General features: G+C 39.4%; 1 long non-coding RNA gene across 2 annotated transcripts in view; it reads right to left on the reverse strand.

Annotated features, from left to right (window-relative positions):
* Positions 1–21,435, reverse strand: part of LOC125463810 (uncharacterized) — a 44,122-nt gene that overhangs the window by 12,764 nt on the left and 9,923 nt on the right. The window contains exon 3 of one of the 2 annotated variants that reach the window (XR_007249911.1): positions 15,985–16,269. The exons of the other annotated variant lie outside the window; for it this stretch is intronic. This is a non-coding gene — a long non-coding RNA (uncharacterized LOC125463810). Of the gene's footprint in view, positions 1–15,984; positions 16,270–21,435 lie in introns of those variants that run through there. 2 annotated transcript variants of the gene reach the window in all.

Below are 21,435 nucleotides of genomic sequence, written 5' to 3' on the forward strand. Positions count from 1 at the left end.
TGGGGGATTGTTGTTGGATGCAGTGGTGTTAGGGGAGGGGATGATAATATGGGATCCTTGGGGAACAATGGTATGTCAGACTCCAGTTGGGCCGCGAGGAGGGAGAGGAGGCACTTAGCCTGTCAGGAGGGAGGGCTGCAGGTTCTGAGACGTAAAGGTCCTGGGAGGGGAGGGTGCAAGTGGGTGTGTCTTGTGTCCGGTGGCGATGCTGGTGATGGTAGAGCATTAGATCCTATAGTAGAGGTGCCAGGGATAGAGGGGGTGTCAGGTTGAAAGTTAGGATTGTTGTTTTGAGATTAAGTGGGAGGTGAAATGCGGGTGTGGTATGTTAGTGGGGAGGGGGGATTCAGTTTATTAATTATTCAGGAGTTAGACTAGTTATTTAACTGAGTAATTTTAGCCGGGTAACTACTTGCCTAACTGTGGGGGAGGCTTTCAGGTTCTCTAAGTTAAATGGATACTCTCATAGGGTTCCAGGTGGAGGTTAATGGTACAGTGAACCTTCAGTCTCCCAGGCAATTCCCTTGGAGTGTGCTGTGCGGGAGAATTTGTAGGGTCCACTTGAACAATTTCTAACTACACTGCAGAAATGGCGAACTAGTGATTGGAACATTTGAACCAACATGTCCATTCCTCATTTTCTTTTAAAGTAAAGTATTCATTTTGATTTGGTTTGATTTATTATTGTCACATGTACCAAGAGACAGTAAAAGATATGGCATTGTGTACTAATCAGACAAATCATACCTTATGTAGGTACAACAGGGTCTTAGAACAGAGTACAGAATATAGCATTACAGCTACAGAGAAGGTGCAGAGGTCTATTTGTACGCCTGACAACCATGGGGAAGAAGCTGTTCTAAAATCTGCTGGTTTGTGTTTACAGTTTTTTGTATCCTTTATCTGACGGAAGAGGGTGGAAGAGAGTATAACTGGGGTGGTAAGGGTCTTTGATTATGTTGGCTGCTTTCTAGAGGCAGCCAGAAGTGTAGACAGAGTCTATGGAAAGAAGCAGCCCAGCTTGTCCCTGCCTCCCTAACCTGTTCTTCCTCTCACCCATCCCTTCCTCCCACCTTAAGCTGCACCTCCATTTCCTAACTACTACCTCATCCCGCCTCCTTGACCTGTCCGTCTCTTCCCTGGACTGACCTATCCCCTCCCTACCTCCCCACCTATACGCTCCTCTCCACCTATCTTCTCCTCTATCCATCTTCAGTCCACCTCACCCTCTCTCCCTAATTATTCCAGAACTCTCTCCCCATCCCAGTCTCTGATGAAGGGTCTAGGCCCAAAACATCAGCTTTTGTGCTCCTGAGATGCTGCTTGGCCTGCTGTGTTCATCCAGCCCCACGCTTTGTTATCTATGGAAAGAAGGCTGGTTTTTGAGATAACAAAGTATGGAGCTGGATGAACACAGCAGGCCAGCTCCACACTTTGTTATCTCGGATTCTCCAGCATCTGCAGTTTCCATTATCTCTGGTTTTTGAGATGGACTGGGCTGCCTTCACAAGTCTCTGTAATTTCTTTTGTTATTGGGCACAGCAGTTTCCATTGCCAACTGTGTTGCTTCTGAAAATGATGCTTTCTATAGAGCATCTATAAAAATTGGTAAGAGCCATTATGAATGTGCAGAATTTCCTTACCCTTTGGAGGAAGTAGAGGCATTGGTGTGCTTTCTTGATTGTTGCGTCAGGATGGACCAGGATAGATCATTGGTGATATTTATTCCTATTTAATCTTTATTGAAACTGTCACCCACCATTGACCCTGACAGGGGCGTGTCCTCCACTCCCATGCCACTAAGCTGTCTGTCTCTTTCCTGTGGGGGTGGATGAACACAGCAGGCCAAGCAACATCTTAGGAGCATAAAAGCTGACGTGTTGGGGCCAGACCCTTCCCTGAAGCATCAGCTTTTGTGCTCTTAAGATGCTGCTCGGCCTGCTGTGTTCATCCAGCTCCACACTTTGTTATCTCGGATTCTCCAGCATCTGCAGTTCCCATTATCTCTGTCTCTTCCCTGTACTCTGTCTCATCATCATTTAAGATTTATACTGCAGAAAACCACTGGTCCACATTGTGGGAATTTGGCAAAGTAGGAAAAACAGGTGGAGAAGAGAGTTTAAAACAGGAATGGGCCGAGGTAGTTGAAGACATGGCCACCTGCAGAGACACAAAGGGAATCAGCAATATGCATGAGGTTAGAACATTTATCAAAACCCTATCCTGATGAAGGGTCATGGGACTCAAAATGTTAACTTAGCTTTGTCTCCACAGAAAATGCCAGTCCTGCTGAGATTCTCTAGTTGTATTTAATACTTGTTTCAGATTTTCAGCATCCACAGTTCTTTGTTTTTGTTTTGTTCACCATTTTATCGCATTGTCTGCAGTTCTCAATTTTGTAAACTTCACATTACTTTCTTGGTAGACATAGAAGCTTCTAAAAACAAAGTTACAGCTACTTTGTGGTAATGATGAAGACTTGTGAACTTGTTGCACAAAACTTTCTGGATCAATTCAAATGAGCCTTCATCACACCTAAATTCAGGAATGCCTATCCTCAACTCCAAATTTAAAATAGAAATGAATCATAATTTGCATTGGAATTTATTTTTCATTTTGCCAATACAGAGATCTTTAAACAGTCTTCATCCTCGACGTTTCTCCAGAGATGTCTGAGCACAAATAACAGATTTTCTTGTCATAATTCCAATGTAATCTTAGCAATACAGAACGTAGGATTTCACAATTTTTATCAAATGGTGATCACATTCCCATACAAGGAGCCTCATTGCATGGATGATAATCATGTGTGGGCAAATACAATATTAAATTTCTCTCAGGAAACTGATTTTCTAAATTTTACTTTCCAGTTTTCATATAATTCTTGAACTGGGGAAATGGATGTCAGCTCAGGCATACCAGTACTAGGAGCGTTATCTTCAGTTAATTGCACATCTAACTTAATAGTCAAAGTGTTATTTCAGCAAAACACTTCCTTTCCTTTCATAAATACTAGTTGCATTGTTACGCTTCAGTTTCATTTTAACAAATACTTTTAAATTGGATTATTTGTGAGATTAAATGGCCGTGAGAGAATTGCAAAGCTTGAACCAGCATCCCATAAACAGGATGAGAAAATCCAGAGACCAGAATGGCTGGGTGATTCCTGTTTCAAAACAAGTAAATTAGGAATAATAGTTAAGTGAACTAAAAGGTTATAAACCAAATAGTATTTCCATCAATTCAGGTACATTAATAACACATGGGCAATAAAATATGTTCATTTTGAATTTGCTGCACTGTCACCAGCAGTCACTTTACAGTCCTTGCAGTTATTTAATGATCCAGCTCATTACAATTCCATCCAATTTATTATGTTCTCTTTAGAAGTGTAATTAACTGGATGTTAGTTAAAAGTGTTCCTGACATCTATTAGTTGTGGCATTATGTGACATACTGAAGTGCGCCCGAACAAGAGAGTATGGAATTTGGACAAGTTTATTCTAAACATATGTTACTACTGAGTTACATGTAAGAAACAGAGGCATTGAGGAGTCCTTTGGGTGTCTCGTACTTTTGGGTGGGTGACAGAAAATGCATATGCCCCACCCACACAACAGAATCAGTCCCAGCCAAACCAACCAAAGAGGGATTAAAACAGACAACTTAAGCTGTTTGGGTGTTAGGCCAAGCGTTCTCTCTCTTGTGCTCCATTATTTGTCAATATTGTGACTTGTGAAACCTTAAAAAATTATCACAAATATGCAAGAAGAGTTCTTATTTTCTCAGTCACAAAAGCATTCTTTAAAATGTGCTTACAATTTCTAAATAGCAACCAGAGAGAGGATCTGTGTGTGCCTGTGTGTGTGTGTGTGTGTGTGTGTGTTTGTGTGCGTGTGTGTGTATGCGTCTACATACACCTATTCAAAAGAACTGGCAAAATAATCTCTCTGCAAGCTGTAATTTTATAGGAAAGACCCCGGCAGCACGATGTGAAGAGAGAAAACAAATGCTTCACTGCAGTACGGTTCTTACAAGGCCTTGTTAACCCCAATAGAGCTACAGGAAATTGGCACCACAAAGTCCCGCGAAGCATTGTTCCATGATTCAGATAAATTCAATTATAACCTATTTAATCTGAACCAATTTAAATGATTTATGGCCATTTTGCCAATTGTCAGTTATGTGCTTGTTCTTGCAATCTGCACAGACATATGTGAGTCATCCATATGTCACTATCACAATGCATTATGAGAGTGACGGAAATTACTGAATGCATGCTGGAACAAAGATTGTTTGTTTCAAGCTTTGTGATGAGCTAATATTTTAATATCCTGTTCAGTTTTATTTATAAATTATTATTGAGCAGAATTTGGAATGGAGAAACAACTTAACAGTTTCACTGTAACTGGTTCCTGCACAGTGCTCAAACAGAGAAACTAATTTTACAGCTCCAGCACGTTGCACTGTATCATTTACTTGAGCTGTCTTCACTTTTAGTTGCAAATCAGCTTGTATGATAGATCTGAGAGTCTTTGGTTTGTAATTGAAAGTATTAAGTATTGCATTACTTTGAACAAAAGGTAAGGACAGACCAGACTCTGCCCTCAGCTCTGTGCTGGAAAAAGACCTTGATAAATTAAAATGGATGGGATTTTATAATGTTTTCTTAGCCACCACCAAAGAATGATTTTCATTGGACAGTTTCAAAATTGTGAATATGTTTCTTCAGTGAATTGTGTGCGCTTGTCCAGATAAAAGCTGGGGAATGAAACTTTTCCCATTATTGGCTTAAAGCACCCTTGATCAGCTATAATAAAAGCTCCTTTTGCTCGGTCCCACAATCATGCTTCAACTTCAATGTCAGCAGAATACTTTGATAACACAAGTGTGGCGCCTTCACTCTATGGCAAGGGAGAAGGTCTGTTTTCATCTGGGAACTTTACAGACAGCAGACAGAAGACGTTATATCAACCTGGGCTGAATTTGACACCTGGTCCCGGAGGTGGCAGTATCTAACCCAGTGCATTATCCGGTTCTTTCATGAATATGTCTTTTATAAATGTATTAATGATTTCACTACATAGAGCATACAGAGGAAATCCTGTTTCAGTCTTTCACATTTTACATGATGTGTTCATGAAGTTTGCAGTCGCTGATGAATATCAATAGATCTGATTTGCTGTAAGCCTTCCTATAAATGGGTCTGGAAAAACAGTAGTATAATATTAGCAGGGAATCCAAAGAAAATATGGAGAGGGTGGATTTCCTGTGTGCTCTCAGAGCAGCAGAATTATAAAATCTTCTTAAAGAAGGACTTTCAATTTTCACCACACCAAATATATAAAGAGAAATTCTCCTTCGTATTAGAATGTTTATGTGCATTGCAATATAAACCAAAACTAATTCAGCATAAATTTTGTATATTAATATTAGTATGATTTAATTTGACCAAAAAACATGCAGTGATGCTGAGAGCTCCGGAATAGGCAGCTACTAAACATGCACTTTATCTAAAGCTGTCATCTGTCAAGTCTTTTTCTGAAGAAGGGTCCCGACCTGAAACATCAGCTTTCCTGCTCCTCTGATGCTGCCTGGCCTGCTGTGTTCCTCCAGTTCCACTCTGCGTTATCTCAGAATCCAGCATTGGCAGTTCTTACTATCTCTGTCAAGTTTTAATTGTTTGTTCCTTGTGCAAGTCCCCTCTTGGCACGTTTAGAGAGTGAAAGCAAATGTGCGCTCGATCGAAAACACTGGAAGTGTGTTTGGAGACGTCGGAATCTGCCATGCACTTGTTACGTGTTTTTAGCTTGGTGTTCATCGGTGTTCCTCCATTAAGTTTGCGTAACTCTTCCACTTTATTCCAAATCTCACTAAAAATGTCAAAGGAAATGAATGAACTGATCGTTACAATTACTGACTGTCCTTCGAAGTATAATGATGGAATCATACACAGTGCCCATGTAACTGACACATCTCTAAAACAATAAACTATCAACTAATGGTGTAGATATAATGACAGCTTTGGACAAATTTTCTAAATGAACATAAAGAAAGCTACAGTGTTGGAGAAACCAAGATGATTCAGTAACTAATGCAGCTATCACGGAGAAGGCAGTGACAGATCACAGTGGTTCTCTAAGTATGCCGACCACCAACTCTGCCTTAATAACTGGGAATTGAGGTTATTCGTAATTTATTAGCAATTTAAGTAAATGATTGTGGTTGGACACTGGAAAGTGGCTTCTTGGTTGTACAGGTGTCTCAATCTTGAAAACGTTAAAGGAAACACAGGTGTAGATATTCCGGGGAACTCCCAGCCTGTGCATTTCCTTGATCCTCCCAAATCAATTCATGCAATTTTTGTCCTGTACGCTTTCATTTCTGGAAGACAGTGCAAGCATTTTAGATTAAAGTGAATTTGACATCAATTAGACTTGTGAGTGCATAATATCTAGGTTAGTGGTGGAGGGGCTTAGATTAGTTCATAGGTCAGTGCACATCGAGGGCCGAAGGGCCTGTTCTGTGCTGTATTGTTCTATGTTCTGTACGTTCTGGTGTGGCGGTCTGTACATTTTACCTGAAAGGTTTGACTCTTAGGTTTAAAGGTTAATGCGGCATTCTGCATAGTTGATGGGTTACTACATGGGTTAATAGGCTAGAGTGATATCCCCAACAAACATTTGCACCTCCTGTCATTGTTTCTACCTAACATTGTGTCCTATGCAGCAATGTCCCAACCAAGCACAGCCCTGCCCCAGCGTTGTAGTGTATATGGCACAAATATTTCAAATAATTTCTCAAGGAATAAAGGCATATTAACACAAGTTGCCATTAATTCTATATACATTTACTTCTTTCCTGTACTTTCTTCTTTTTCATGAATGAACCCATCTTTATGAATAACTTTTAAAATTTGATCTTAATGTTGGAGTTATAATTTTGAATAGTAACCTTGCAAACTTTCCATAGAAACTCTGTTCCTTCAGCGTCACAAAGATTCCAGAGTACAGGGGGCTCCATCACCACTGACGTGGGGAACTGTCAATCAAATCTCCTGACAGATTCCCTGACTGCAAATCAAATCTTCCGCATTTGTCGTGACAGCTGTTAATTTGATCATTATGGATCCCTTGAGCCTAATCATTAATATTTACTCAGACAGCAAATTTGCTTCAAAATAAGTTAGACAGACTGTCCTGAGATATCATCTGTAGGACAGTGCTCGAAGAATTATGAATGAAATCAGGGCATAAAAACTGCATTCATTCTTCACTGCGTCCACTGCTGGTTCTGCACCATTTCATCCAGCAGACCTTCAGATCCCAGCCTACAAAGCGGGGCATTGATTGTCCCTGTCTGCCATGTCTGGGGCAAATGTGAGGAACTGTGCGGAGCAGCTCTGGACTAAAGGTACTTGTCCAGGTACACAAAGGGCCTTTAAAGATGGCACTGGGGATGTAATTGTTTTGGCAGTCATCTGCTAAGTGGCAAGGTTTTCCAAGAATGACGGGCTAAAAATGGGCAATGGAAAACCCCATAGAAACAATGAGGCAGGTTTGATCAGATAGTGTGAGAATACATGTTTTCGCTCGCAGCAAAAAAAATCCAAAAACCTAACGCAACTCAGACTTCATGAAAATCAGTAAGGCTTAGCTGTTGTGTCAGAATCCAAGTGGCAGGAAAAGTGATCAGGTCAGCAGTGGGAAGGTAATGAAATTGACTGTTCCCAAGAGATCCACTTGCATCTAATTTAAATACCATTTGATGTGATTTATTCTACCTCCCTAAATCTAATGAACATTACATTTGTCCCATCAGTGACAACTGGTGATGTATATGTGGCTTCAGCAACATCACTGGGAGAGTTGCAGGGCACCAGATTGAAGTTGGAGATGTTTTCTCTGTGGAAAGGCTTGGTTGAGCTGAACGTCTGAGGGTCGGAAGCTCAGGCAGGAAATTCTGACCCCAGACGTACTGTATCCAAAATCTAAAGGGGCAGAACAAAATTAAAGTCCAGAGTGGCCATCCCTTAATGTGACATCACATATCTGAGTAGCGCAGGGGATGATCCTTCAGAGGATGTCGGCAATGGGGAGGCAGTGGAGGCATGAGAATGTTTCACTCTGTCGTTCTTCATCCTTGAGTGCCATAGAATGAGATGTGTGCAGTTGAACCAAATGTGCCCCTCACCTTGTGAAAGATTCACTGCAGCATCTTCTTGAATGTGGAGATCCACTGGGCCTGCTTGTTTTAACGTAGTACTGGAAAGCTGTTTAATGGTCTAACTAGAAGAGGCTTTTGTATTGAAGTAGAAGTTGTTTACTGCATGATTAGCAGAAAGATAGGGTTAGATTGATACAATAGATGTTCGAGAGATGATGAGGTCAAACTATGTCTCATTCTTCTGAGATGTTGACTGTTCTCCCTATCAGTCCAAATGACTTTATCATAGTGGGTATGGTTTATGGTGATCCTCAGTATTAACCCTCTCAGCCCCTCTCAGATTCCAGTTGAACCCATTGCTGTGATGAAACAATCTCGTCTGAGTGTACAGAGGGCTTCTCCCATCTAATTGGAACGTCCTTTGGTCTTGGAGCAAAAGAAGTTCACAAGGTGTACATTATAATGATGGAGCTTTCTTAAAAATGCCTGCAAGCCTATTTCCATCTCCTGCACAGGGCTTTTGAAAATGACGGCACCTCCTGACTGGCCATCAGTTGATGTGGCCTTCCTGATGTCAGACACAGCCCCTGCAATGTGATCCACACCAGATCCATGAAAGTTTCCAGACCTAGCAGCAAATGCCATGATGTTAGGATTAAATACAGCCCAAAGTTTCCACTCTTAGAGAAGGATTATAAATATACGGTCATTGCTAATAAAGCCAATAAGAAACATCAGCAAAAACATACTTCTTTCACAGAGAATGGTTAGAATATGGATTTAGCTACTACATGGAATAGTTGCAATTATTAACTTGATTGCATCCGAGGAGAAGTTAGAGAGAAGTTGAAAGAGATTTAGACAGATGTGTTGAAAGGGTTAGATGAAATTGACTTGGAAGAAACATGGATGGATCATGAGCCAGTCACCTGAATCTCCTGTTTTTGTGCTGTGAAATTCAATGTAATTCCATGTTCCTGCCTGTTTGTGTAGTTCATATGGAACACCACCCTAATTCTACATGTGAGGCAAGCAGGAAGTCTAAGTGGTCCCAAATTTCCTTGTTTGCACTATGTTACTTAGCTCCTAATTAGCTCCTTTCGTACGTGCCAAGTTCTTATTGGAACAAAAACCATTCCCAGAATAGCCCAGACAAAATGGGTTTAACCTGAAATGTGCCAAAAGAAACACAAAGTAGCAGGAGTGGGGGCTACCTCATATATGTTGTGTCGAATGAAAGGATTTCAAACCAGACACTACTTCATACTACTTCATTATCTTTGTGGCTATGAGCAGTTTAATATTGACATTTAGACATTATTATTATTTTGCTTAGGGCATTTATTTATTAATTGGAAAATTCCAGTTTTCTATAACCTTCTGCACTCTCACTGGACGCAGATGAAAGGCAGAAAGTGGATGCTGCCAGAATCCAACTCTTTATCACGGTAATGGTTTTATATAGAGTAGGCTTCATGAGTAATAATAGAAAAAAGATGTAATTTAAGTTAAGAAAATGTATCAGTTGACAAAAATAGATGTTGTAGCACAGTTTCACATTTGTGCAACCTGCCCCTTCTACATAAAATCTCAGACCTACAGGCATTTATGATTGAAATATTGTGATATCTCTGTGATGTTGCTGTTTGGATTACAGAATGAGTGTGAATGAGCAAGAATTCAATATTGTCTCATGCTAACTATCTGCTTACCACAGCAGAAATGAATACTAGACCATTTTCAGCTGCATGGGTCAAAGACTGAGAACATGAGTATTGTGTGGGTTAACAGTATAACCCAACACTAGGTTCAGCTGATCAATGTGATTTGCTGAGCACCTTTCCCTTTAATAAAAGAAAATCACAATAATATTTCAAATGCCAGTATTAAAATTGCACATAGTGATCAAGACACTGAAGGAGTATGAAGCAGTGTCTGGTTTGAAATCATTTCATTCTAATATAATTGTTCACAGAGATAATTATTTAGGAAATTGAAAGATTTTCTCAGCACGAAACTTTGCGCCCTCTTTTAAATTCACAGCAGTGATCTCAGCTGCATTTCACTGTTCCTTTACCTGAGATATCAGAAACCTTTTGTAGTTCTCAACCTTGGAGAGGCTACACTCGCAAAATTGAGTTCTTCAACCATTGATCCTTGAATGCCGATTGTTACCATTAACTTGTAACTTTAGATACTGTTGTCTATGCACAACAGCCAGATGTAGTGGCTACCTTACTGTACCTATTACCTAAAAAGGAGTAGGCCGTTTGACCCCTAAGATTATGGCTGATCTGATTGTGGTCTCAACTCCATTTTGCTGTCAGCACTCCTGTGGCACTTTGACTCCCTTGTCATCAAAAGTCCATTGAACGCAGCCTCCAATTCTCTCTGGGGTAAAGAATTCCAAAAATTAATACACTCTTGCAAAAAAATTCCCCTTCATCTTAATCCTAAATGGGAGAATCCTATTTTTCATAATGTATTCCCAAGCTCTAAACACTCCATACGAGCAAACATCTTCTCAGTATTCAACATGGAACGCAAATTCAAATTCCACCATATAATAGTTTGAGAGTTGAGCTTAGTTCAAAAAAATTCGAAAAAATCCAACAAGTTCACTAAGAGATAGTAAGAACTGCTAACCCTATCACCGATGCCCTTTACGGAAAGGAAGCTGATATCTTTATTTAGTCTGGATGTAACTCCAATTCCTTATCAAGATAGTTGACTCTTAATTGTTCTTTAAAGTTACTCAGTCGAATCAAATAGTATTGTCATGTTCTTTAGGACTTAATATTGAGTTCAACACCTTCAAGTTGTGAACCCATTCCTTCCCTTTCTTTTAGCATTGTTTGTTCTATTCTCTGTCATCCTCTCTCACCATCCCGGTGGGACCATCTGTTCTTCCCAGTCTGGCAGTTAGACACACCACTGTTCTGCCATTCTCATATTCTGATCATTTACTCTGAACTATCAACATCCTTTGCCCTTCAGCACCCCAACTAACCCCTACGTCACCTCTACTATTGCATAAATGCTTCACTTCAGCTCTGATGAAAAGTCTCTAGATTCAGAATGTTAGCTTGCTTTATCTCGGTGGATGCTGTCTGACCCGCTGTGCACTCCAGTATTTGTTTGTTTTCAGTATTGTCATGTTTACGGGAGAAAATAGACAGACGTTACATGCTGGGTCTTGGTAGAATTCCCACAATGTCTAAGCTTCAGAACATATTTTGACATAGAACTGAAGGATGAGAGACTATGTGAATCTGTGATTTTGAGGGCAGATTTCTTTGAACAGTGAATACTGGAATTTTTGCGACGTGAAATATAAAGAACACAACATAGAAAGGACAGAGAGAGAATGGTATCTTTTAAGGGATGAATTTCTAATCATTTGAAAAAGCGGAAGAAACTGGCGTAGATATCATGGTGTTGGAGGATCCAACAGCTGAATATTATCGCTGACTATTATATGTAAACATTACATTCTTCAGTCAGGTACGTGACTGAATGAATGTTAAGCACTGAGATTACAATGAGTAGCATGCTCTTAACTGTGTGCCATATTTCAAGGGATCCTGGAGTGAGATAGAGTCTGATAACCTTAAAAGCCTCAGGTCACATATTATGATACAGTGCTGATATCACAAGCATATCTCTTATGGCATACAGATTTACTGATCATGGAGTTTAATACATTATTTCTCTTTTACCAATGATAAAATCTTATTCCAAGCAGTTATGCATGATTGTCCATTGTCACATTTTTCGAATTGCTAATTACAAAAACAGGTCAAAACTAATATTTCACAGCTCTATGTAATATACTTAGGAGGTTTGACCAATCATCTTGATCTGATGATTACACTCAACTGCAGAAGTACATGTTGTTCTTTACTGCAATCTCTTTACAGCCTGGTTGTTGTCATTCAAACTCAACAAACAATCATCATCCAGCGAATTTTATTCCTCCCTCTTATTGTGCATGATTGGTGATAGCCGGCTTCAGTTCCTTACAATGTAACATCATAATCAGTATTGGCTTTGTATGTTCTGCCGAGTTGGATATTCTAGAAAGTTTTAGCTTTTAACCAATTATTTGTGTTTGTTTTTTCTAACTCATGCTTTCTGTCCAGTGTACAGTTTTGGTAGTTCTGTACCTTCTCGCTCAACATGTAAATCTTTCATTCTTCTCTCTCTTTGAAGAAGAATGCATCATATCTCGGCTTTGTTAGACAATTTATTGCTGAGCAAACTCATTTACCTTCCAAATTATGCAATGGTTGGTAATCCCTTCTCTATTGACAATGCCTAAAAATGCAGTAATTCAATCTGAAAATCTTCTGCTTGACACTTGATTATCATTGATTCAGTCATAAGTACTACACATTCTATTAGACTCTTTGAGAGAGGATAGACAGCAAATGATGTTATATAGATCACTCCCCACTTAATTCACAATTTTCCAGTGAGCTAAAGTTCATTTTCATGCACTACCTGATCCACAAAAATGAATATACTGAAAATAATACTCATCGTATCAGCAACGCTCACAGTTCTTTCATTACTAAGTCAGTGAAAAGTACACTGACATGCCGACCGTGTGACATAACACAATGAAATTAGCATGGAACTGCCCTAGCTCATCCACTTCCATTTGCTTTTCTTTCCATTTTTCCATCTTTTAAAATTTTCACTTTTTTTCTTTGTTGTCTTTTCTCTTACCTTTCCACCTCCACTGCAGTGGCATTGGTGAGAGCGGGACCTGCAGGGAATGGTGGGCAAAGATGGCAGCACAGGCCCAGTGACTAGTGAGGCCAAGTAAATGACAATGGAAAGGGTGCCGGCACAACAACACCAGGACGAGGGGAACACGACTCCACCCCGGCTTGAGGTCTCCTGGTGAGCGAGGAGCAGGTCCCAGGTTCAGACTTGCAGGCAGATCGGAGGCTCCAGGTCTACGGCTAGGCCTGGGCACCTGAAGGTGGGGGCAGTGTGCGTTTGGTCCCTGCGCAGGATCCTGCATCACTGGTGGCATCGGTGAGGTCAGCCCACAGTGAACTTGTGACAGCTGCATTGGTGGAGAAGAGATGACACCAGAGAGTGGCGACTCTTTGTTTCAACAGTGGCAGCCCCGCAAAGCGCAGTTGTAGCAGTGTGACTGGTTTAGCAGCAGGAGTTCGAGGCTTCGGGATGGAGGAATTCAGGCCCAAGGCTGAGTCAGAAGCGAGAGCTGTTCCGAAGTCAACCTGATTTTACTGAGATCAGACTACAATATGAACTTCATTGTTTTATTTCTGTGGCTTTATATTCTGTGTTTTGGTTTATTTTCTGTTTGTTCAGATGGCTCCAGATAATGACGACACTAAGCAACACTTTTCACTTTATTTGTTATAAGTACACATGACACTAAATCTAATCATCTGTCAAATCATATCAGATTAATGGACTGGATAGCCATTGGTCTATTTTTAGAAATGTTTTGCAGATATAAAAAATGCATTTCACGTATTTGAGTTGTATATACAAGGTTTCAAGATTTCAGAGAGGATGCAGAGGGATTGTCTATGAAGGGATAAGAGAACACATTTATACAGTGAAATGAGAGAGAAACTGCAGTTGCTCTCTTTTGACCAGAAAAGATTAAAGGGAAATTGATAGAGGTAGTTGAGATTATGATGGGTTTATTTCAGAGAATCAGGATAACCTCTTTCCACCTGCAAACAGAGGGCAAATGTTCAAGATAATTGGTGAATGAACCAAGGGAAAGGAGAAGGAGAGCAAGTTATTATGAACTGGAAGGCACTGCCTGAAAGGAGGGAGGAAGCAGACTAAACAGTAACTTTCAAAATAGTTTTGAATTAATACCTGAACTGGAGGAATTCACATGGTTTTGCCCAGGCTGGTGGATGTAATTGGATAGTTCTCTCACACCCAAGATTGGCCAAAAGAGCTCTTCCTCTCTTGAATGGTTCATCAAATCTAAAGGACTCTGGGGTTAAATAAATACAGTTAATGATAAAATGAATCGGCCTCAAGACTAGAGTAAGGAACTATTCCATAAGTTGCAGAAAGAAACATCCACCTCTGTGTTCTTTGAAATTCAGAGTAAGAGTACTTGACGTAGATATTTCATAGCATCAGAGGAAGAGTAAAGTCAATGCATCTGTTGAAAGGTCCTGACCCAAAATGTTGACTTTCCTGCTCCTCTGGGGCTGCCTGGCCTGCTGTGCTCCTCCAGCTCTACACTGCATTGACACTTATTTCAGCATTTGCTATTCTTGCTATCTCTGACATGGATATTTCTATCTGCTCCTTAGTAGGACAGACTGAAGCCAATGGTTCGGCTCAATCCAAGGAAACAACTGTCATATTTCAACCCAAACTTGTAGCATCGTTACTCTCAAGTTATACACAACTTATTGTCTAGCTGCCATGAATGGAGATGCCTATGGCCCTTTGTGAGCTATGACTTTTTCCTTTTTTAAACAAATTACAGTTTTTAAATCACCTGGCTCAAAGATCTACCTTGGTTCTTCTTAAACTCTCCATTTCTAATTCAGGTTTAACATTTTTCTGGGACTATTCATAACATGTACTCTGGCCCTTAACCATCCGTTCCATTGGCTTCGTCATTCCTTGTGTGGCATGTGTATCCTGGTGGTATAGCATTTTCCCATGCCAATTCAAAGTAGAACAAACTCTAAATTATACAATTCTTGGTCTTATGTAGTGTAGTGGTAGTGTCTCCAACTCTGAGCCAGATGACCCTGCTTCAAGTCCCACCTGCTCCAGAGGTGCCTCAACAGGTTGATTTGCAAATGTCTACTGTTCTACCTTTCAGTTAGATTTTGCCTGCCATCTTCAACACGTTTCCAAAAAATAAACTGGAAGTGTTCAAAGAAATTGAAAACAAATATATGTGGCATTAACGCTTTTGTTTTCTTCTGTAATGCCTAAGGCCCTCGGAATTAATCGTCAATTCCCAAACACATCAGGATAATTCTAGAGAGTTAACAATACAAGCTCTCTCATATCTAAATAACCAGATCTTGAAATGGCTCAATAAAGCGGGCACTAATTTGGACAACTACCTTTTATGATGTAAGGAACTGTGTGATAGTTCTGAGTGGGTGTTTTTCTCTATAATTAGGAGATCACACTGCATAGCAACACTCAGTGGGCGTACAGGCTCTGCCACAAAATGTAACGAAAAGTCAATGGTTCACAAGGTTGACTTGCACAGAATGAAGCAGAAAAAGATCCATGTAAAATTAATTCATTTCTGAATTACAGTTAGACAGGAAGCGAGAGAACATATTAGTGATTGATTATGTGGTAAAACAAAGACCTGGAAAGACATGTGAGTAGAATGACCTCACCATTGAGTTAGTGAAACAATGGCCCAGAGCTGATGAGCCCAACCCTGGCAGTAAATCCATAAGCCTAAAGTATAGGAATTTGAGGGAGACATATTCTGAAGGATGAATGGCCATGACACTGTATAGAGTTGGAGGATGGTTGAGCTGACCCTTTTGAAAATAATTATGAGTGTTGGAGAGACTACTGAATATTCTTTCTTTCAGTCATTTAAGTATCTCTGAATCCGACCCGCAGAGATACTACTGCATCGTGTTGATGAATACGATACAAGGGCACCGAAATGAACCAAGCTTTTATTAATAGTAAGTAGACATTTTATAAGTCAGCAACCATGAGGTAACCTCTTTACTCAAGATCCTTGGCTGAAAGTGAATAGCAAAAACACAGAAATTATGATTTTTTTGAAAACGGAAATCACAGAGTAGTGTAACAAAAGAAACATAGCCAATTCTTATTTTGACTTTGTTTAACATGCAACTGTTGCTAAGGAGTTGCCCAGATCTATTTTTATTATTTAAAAAAGAGCGGGCATGTAGAGAAGCAGTTAATCTTACATCCACTATCATGTTGCGTGTGTTAATCATTTCTCATTTCCATTGAAAGACTTTCCAGATACAGCACAGAACATGTTCATAGGACTTTGTTTTGAAGACAGACTGGAATGGATCACCCAGGGTAAAGAGGGTCTTCATTCTGTGTTTGCATAAACTACACCTAAAGGAAGAACAGTTTTGAATTCATGTAGCATCTTTCAAAATCTTAGACTGTTTCAAAAATTTTGCAACAAATAAAATATTTTTGAACTGTTGCTGATGGAATGTAAGAAATGCAACTGCTAACTCATACACTGTCAGGGGAATCTTGTTTGAATGATGCTGTTGAAGGATTATTATCGGCAAATACAGTGCAGTGACATATCCTCCTATTCAAATAATGACATGGAGTTTTTTCTTACATCAACTTGAAAGTCTGCATTTCTGATGGTAAAGCTATCCCTCAGTACCACACTGGAATGTCAGTGTTGATTAAGTGCTCACATCACCGGAATGGGACATGAACCCACAGCCTCCTGACTCAGAGGGAAATGCCATCCACTGAGTCACATCCAACACTTCTGTGATATTCCAATAAATGACGCATAAAAAAATCGCTATACAAACATGCAACATTTATTCCATCCTACTGCTACTCTTGCCTTCAATCTAAATGTACCGTCTATGAGTTGGGAACGGTTTATTGATTTAACATGGAAAAGACAAGCTTATTCCTGAATCACAGGGAATATGTGTGATGAGCTAAAATCATTTAAAACCTCTTTCTTTCTGCAGCATGTTCTGTTCATTTTCCTGAGCTAATTCTGATCTCACCTTATCCTCCACTTAAAATGAGTGTCTGGATTTGCAATGAATCATGCTTCCTCTGGTTTATCATAGTGTTTATTTGTAGAAGTGAAAAGACAAATTACCACTTCTAAAAAATCTGACTGCCAGTCAGTTAAAATAAGGAAGAGAATAAATGATGCTGAGTAGCAATTTCCTGCAGCACTTTAGCTATTACTCATTTTTGTGGTTCTGTTGTAAGTGTTGGATAAATCTAACTGAAAACAAGTAGAAAATAGTGCAACACTTTAGCAAATCATATGTACCTTGCTCAAAACGACTGCAACAAGGATATTCCCATTAATAATATTTGCATTTGTACTTGGTATATATGCAGACTTCCAGCAGTAGAAGACAATTATCAATTAAAAATTCTTTGAACACCCACCTGCACACACACGTGCACACACACAGATACATGTTCCGTGCCTAAAGTTCAATAATTAATAGTTGTTAATATTAAGTATTACAACAATGTTAACTTGTGAAAAATATATTGGAAATTAATAAATTCTGCTCCTTTGAGGCAACAATTAATTTTGTTCAGCATTAAGGTTCAGGTCTGCTTTCAAATGATCAAAGTTAACTTAATTTGAGCTTCATTTCTCACTGCAGAGATAGTGAAATTTCTATTTTGTTCCACTAACTGCTTTGTTATCAGTGCAATCCTGGTACAGTGAAACACGTGACTTCGATAAGTAATTAGATATTAAATACTAATATGCCTCATGAAACAATTGAACAGGTAAAAGATAGCCAGCATTATGGTTCAAAACACCATGGGAACCAAGTCTGGGAACACGACAGGCTTTCTGTGTCAAGAACTCCTAAAAGGATCGGGCTTCCAAAATGACAACAATTTGCGTTTATATAGCCCCCTTTAATGGAATACAACATGTCAAGACTTTTTATAGGAACACAGCAGGGCAGGTATTGCTCTAACAAGGACATGGGTAATATTATAGGGTTAAAAGTAGAAGACATGTAATAGATGCTCATCTCCAGCTCAAATAAAACTTAAAAGTTTTAACGGTCTGGTTCAAGCACCAACATTTGCCATGAGGAGGACTTTGTTATGGGGATTGATTCCAATATTTAGTTTAAGGAAATTTCAGCTTCTCTAGGACTGGATGTCTGACAGGCAATCTGCAGTAATATTGAAAGATTTGAGTAATGTAACTGAATATGGAGAAAACAAGTTATTGAGAAAAGTGGGAGGACACATTTTCAATATAGAATTATAATCTATTAAACGTAACCACGTTAACATCAAGAATTTCCAATGTTTGACTTTGAACCATAAATAAATGAATAATTACGGGTCTTGCTACAAAAAAAAATCCATCAGCTAGGTGAAGAGTGAGTGCAGTCTGAGTGAATTCACTCCAGTGTTTTCACTTCTGATCAAACCTGGCTATGCATCTGTAAAGTTTGGATGTTTGAGAGGAATGCTAGGAGTATCTGGGATTCAAAGGTCATGAATACTACAACAAGAATACAACATAAGAGCAGAAAGAATGGAAGTGGATGTAGTATCCTTGCCCCTTGAGCTGGATTTACCATTCAATAAGGTCAAGGTGTTAACTGCACTTCCCTGCATGGCCCCCTTAACCTTTGGCTTCTTTGTCAGTGGAAAATTTGTCAGACTCAGCCTTGAATTTGTTGAAATGCCCCTGCTGCTCACTGCACTCCAGAAAAGAATTCAAAAAATCAGCAAAGTACTTCACCCTCATCTCTGTCTGAAGCCCGTCAAGGCAAATGTTCTCTCAGCATATACCTTGTCAGGCCCACCAAATATCAGACATTTTAATTAGGCAACCTCTCATTCATCTAAATTTCAATGATTAGCAGCATATTCTGCTGAATCTTTCCTCATAAAACAACATCATTTGAGAAATCAGCTTTGTGTACCTTCTCTGGACTGTCTCCAAAACATGAGTATCCATTCTTAAGTAAGGAGACCTAAACTGCATAGTGTAATGGAGGGGCAGTAATGTCAATGCCCTGTATAATTATAAAAAGAATTTTCAAATTTTCTATTAGATTTCTGCATTGCCTTCAATTTGCCTTCCTCATTATTTGTTGTGTTTGCGTGAAAACTGTCTGTGACACATGGAGCAGGATATCCGTTTCCATGCAAATGGGAGCATTCTTCAGTCTCTCTCCATTTAAATAATATTCTACTTTTCTATTCTTCCTGCTAAAGTGAGAAACCTCATAATTTTTCACCTTAGACTCCACTTGCAAATTGTTTACCCACAAACTTAACCAATCCATACCCCTTTGCAGATTCTTTGCATACCTCTCACAACTTGATTGCTTTGTGTAATCAGCAAATCTGATTACAATGCACCGAGTCATATTATTCAAGTCATTAACAAAGATTTCTGAAGACCCAGCCCGAATCCTTGAAGTATTCCATTAGTTTCACTTTGCCAATCTGAAAACCATCCATTTAGTCTGTTTTGGTCACAAGATACTAATCTTCTATCCATGCTAATATGTTACCTCCATTACCACCACCGCACCCCCCACCCCACCAAAGAAGCACACAGCATGTACTCTTATCCTGTGCAGTAACCTTTTATGAGGATTTTTATGAAATGTCTTTTGGAAAACTGAATACACTACATCTACTGCCTCCCCTTTATCTAGCATCTGGTTACATCCTTACAAAACTCTAATAAGTTTATCAATCACAATTTCCCTTTAATAAAATTAAATTGGCACATCCTAATTCTAAATGTCCTGTTATTACCTAATTAAGGGATTTTCCCAAGACAAATGTTAGACTAACTGGCTATAGCTTCATATATTCTATTTTTCCCCTTTCTGAATGGATGTGTGACATTTATAGCTTTCCAATCCACAGGGACTTTGCTGGAAGCTAGGAATTATAGAAGATTGTAACAAACGCATCTATGGATAGAGGTCATCAGGCCAGGGGACCTGTCAGTCCTTACCCCTATCAGTTTTCCTTATTCTTTTTCTCTAGCAATGATGATTACTTTAATTTCTTCCTCTCCCTTTATGGTCAGGTGGCCAGCAGCAGAAATGGCTACTAGACTTGTTACAGGGTACAACCAAGCATGCTGGGAATTTTGGTCACACTAGTTTAAACTCTGACCTCAGTTAAAACTGCAGCCACAACATGTTGTGACCAGCAATTTCCCGTGTTGACTAAACAGGGCAAGTGTCATGGTGGTTTCTAAACATGTCGGCCCCATACTACCTTATATGGAGCATGGAATGTCACTGTTGAAGGCTTGCTGTCAATGTTTGGGAGTTGTTTACCAGTATGCTCCATTGGCTGGGATCAAACAATGTGACCAGGATTTGATCAATTCATTGGCTGAGTGCCAGAGGTCTTTCTGGAAAGGATAAACTTTACAGATAGGTTAACAGAAGAAAGGAATTTTCTCAAAGCATAAGAAGCATCTCAGACCACATTTGAGAGACATGAGCCCTGATGTAATCTTCAGAGAAGGCACAGAACAATGAAGCTAGATCTACACGGAGAATAAAGTTGGCTACTTCAGTCAAATCGAGGTAGCATTTGATTCAAGCCAAACTTATTGAGTTAAATGTGGATTGAATTAAAATAAGATAAAGTGAAATCAAACGGAGTGAGTTAAAATTGAAGTTGCGGCAGATGAAGTGAGAAGTAAATGTTGCAATGAATGTACCTTTATATTAAGTACTGGTACTCAAGGCGTATTAAACTCTAAGACAGTTTCCTGCCTTTTGTATATCACACAAGGGAGGAATACCAGGAATAAAAAGTTTGAGTACTCCTTTTCAGGCAATACTTTCATCCTTTGGTTTTCTTCTGTTATCCTTCAGATGATTTTGTATACTTTATCATGTAGACAGGTAATAGGTATAGATACCATCGTCCTACTCTCTCTCATTAAAGAGAGACAACTGGTCGCTTTTTAACCTCAGGGTCCCCATACTCCAGGTGAGGGGAAGAAGTTAAACCTTCTTGGTAACCTCAGCTGGTCCAGAAAATAAACCTGTACTGTTGGTGTCATTCTCTCTTACAAATCAGCTACAATGCTAACTGAGCTAATCAGTGAAATATGTCTGTGTTTAGAGTCAAGAAACATCTTTGAAAGTATTTGTCTTGCTTTACGACTGTTTTATGTTCTAACCTGCCTTCCTAACCAACCTTGTCTTCCTCCCTTCTTAGCTGCCTTTATTTAAGTTTAAAGCACTAGACTTCGACAAAGTTTCTTACTCTCAAAATCAATGTGGCTTAGACAACAAAACAAATCTTGTAAAGAAGTTCACAGGTAAGAAGATTACAATATTTTAGGCAGATTTCAAGAACAAAACAAAAGTGGGCTACCTTTCACAACTCTGGTAAAGAAGTAAGTGGAATAAAAATCCAAAGAAAACATTGCCAAAGGTGATTTGCTACAGAAAAAGAAAAACTGTGGCTATCACAATGTTAAGTGAATGGTATTGAAGATAATTTGTAGAGTCTCATTTCCGAAAT

Source organism: Stegostoma tigrinum, chromosome 22 (assembly GCF_030684315.1).
Source record: "Stegostoma tigrinum isolate sSteTig4 chromosome 22, sSteTig4.hap1, whole genome shotgun sequence".
Taxonomy (NCBI): Eukaryota; Metazoa; Chordata; class Chondrichthyes; order Orectolobiformes; family Stegostomatidae; genus Stegostoma; species Stegostoma tigrinum.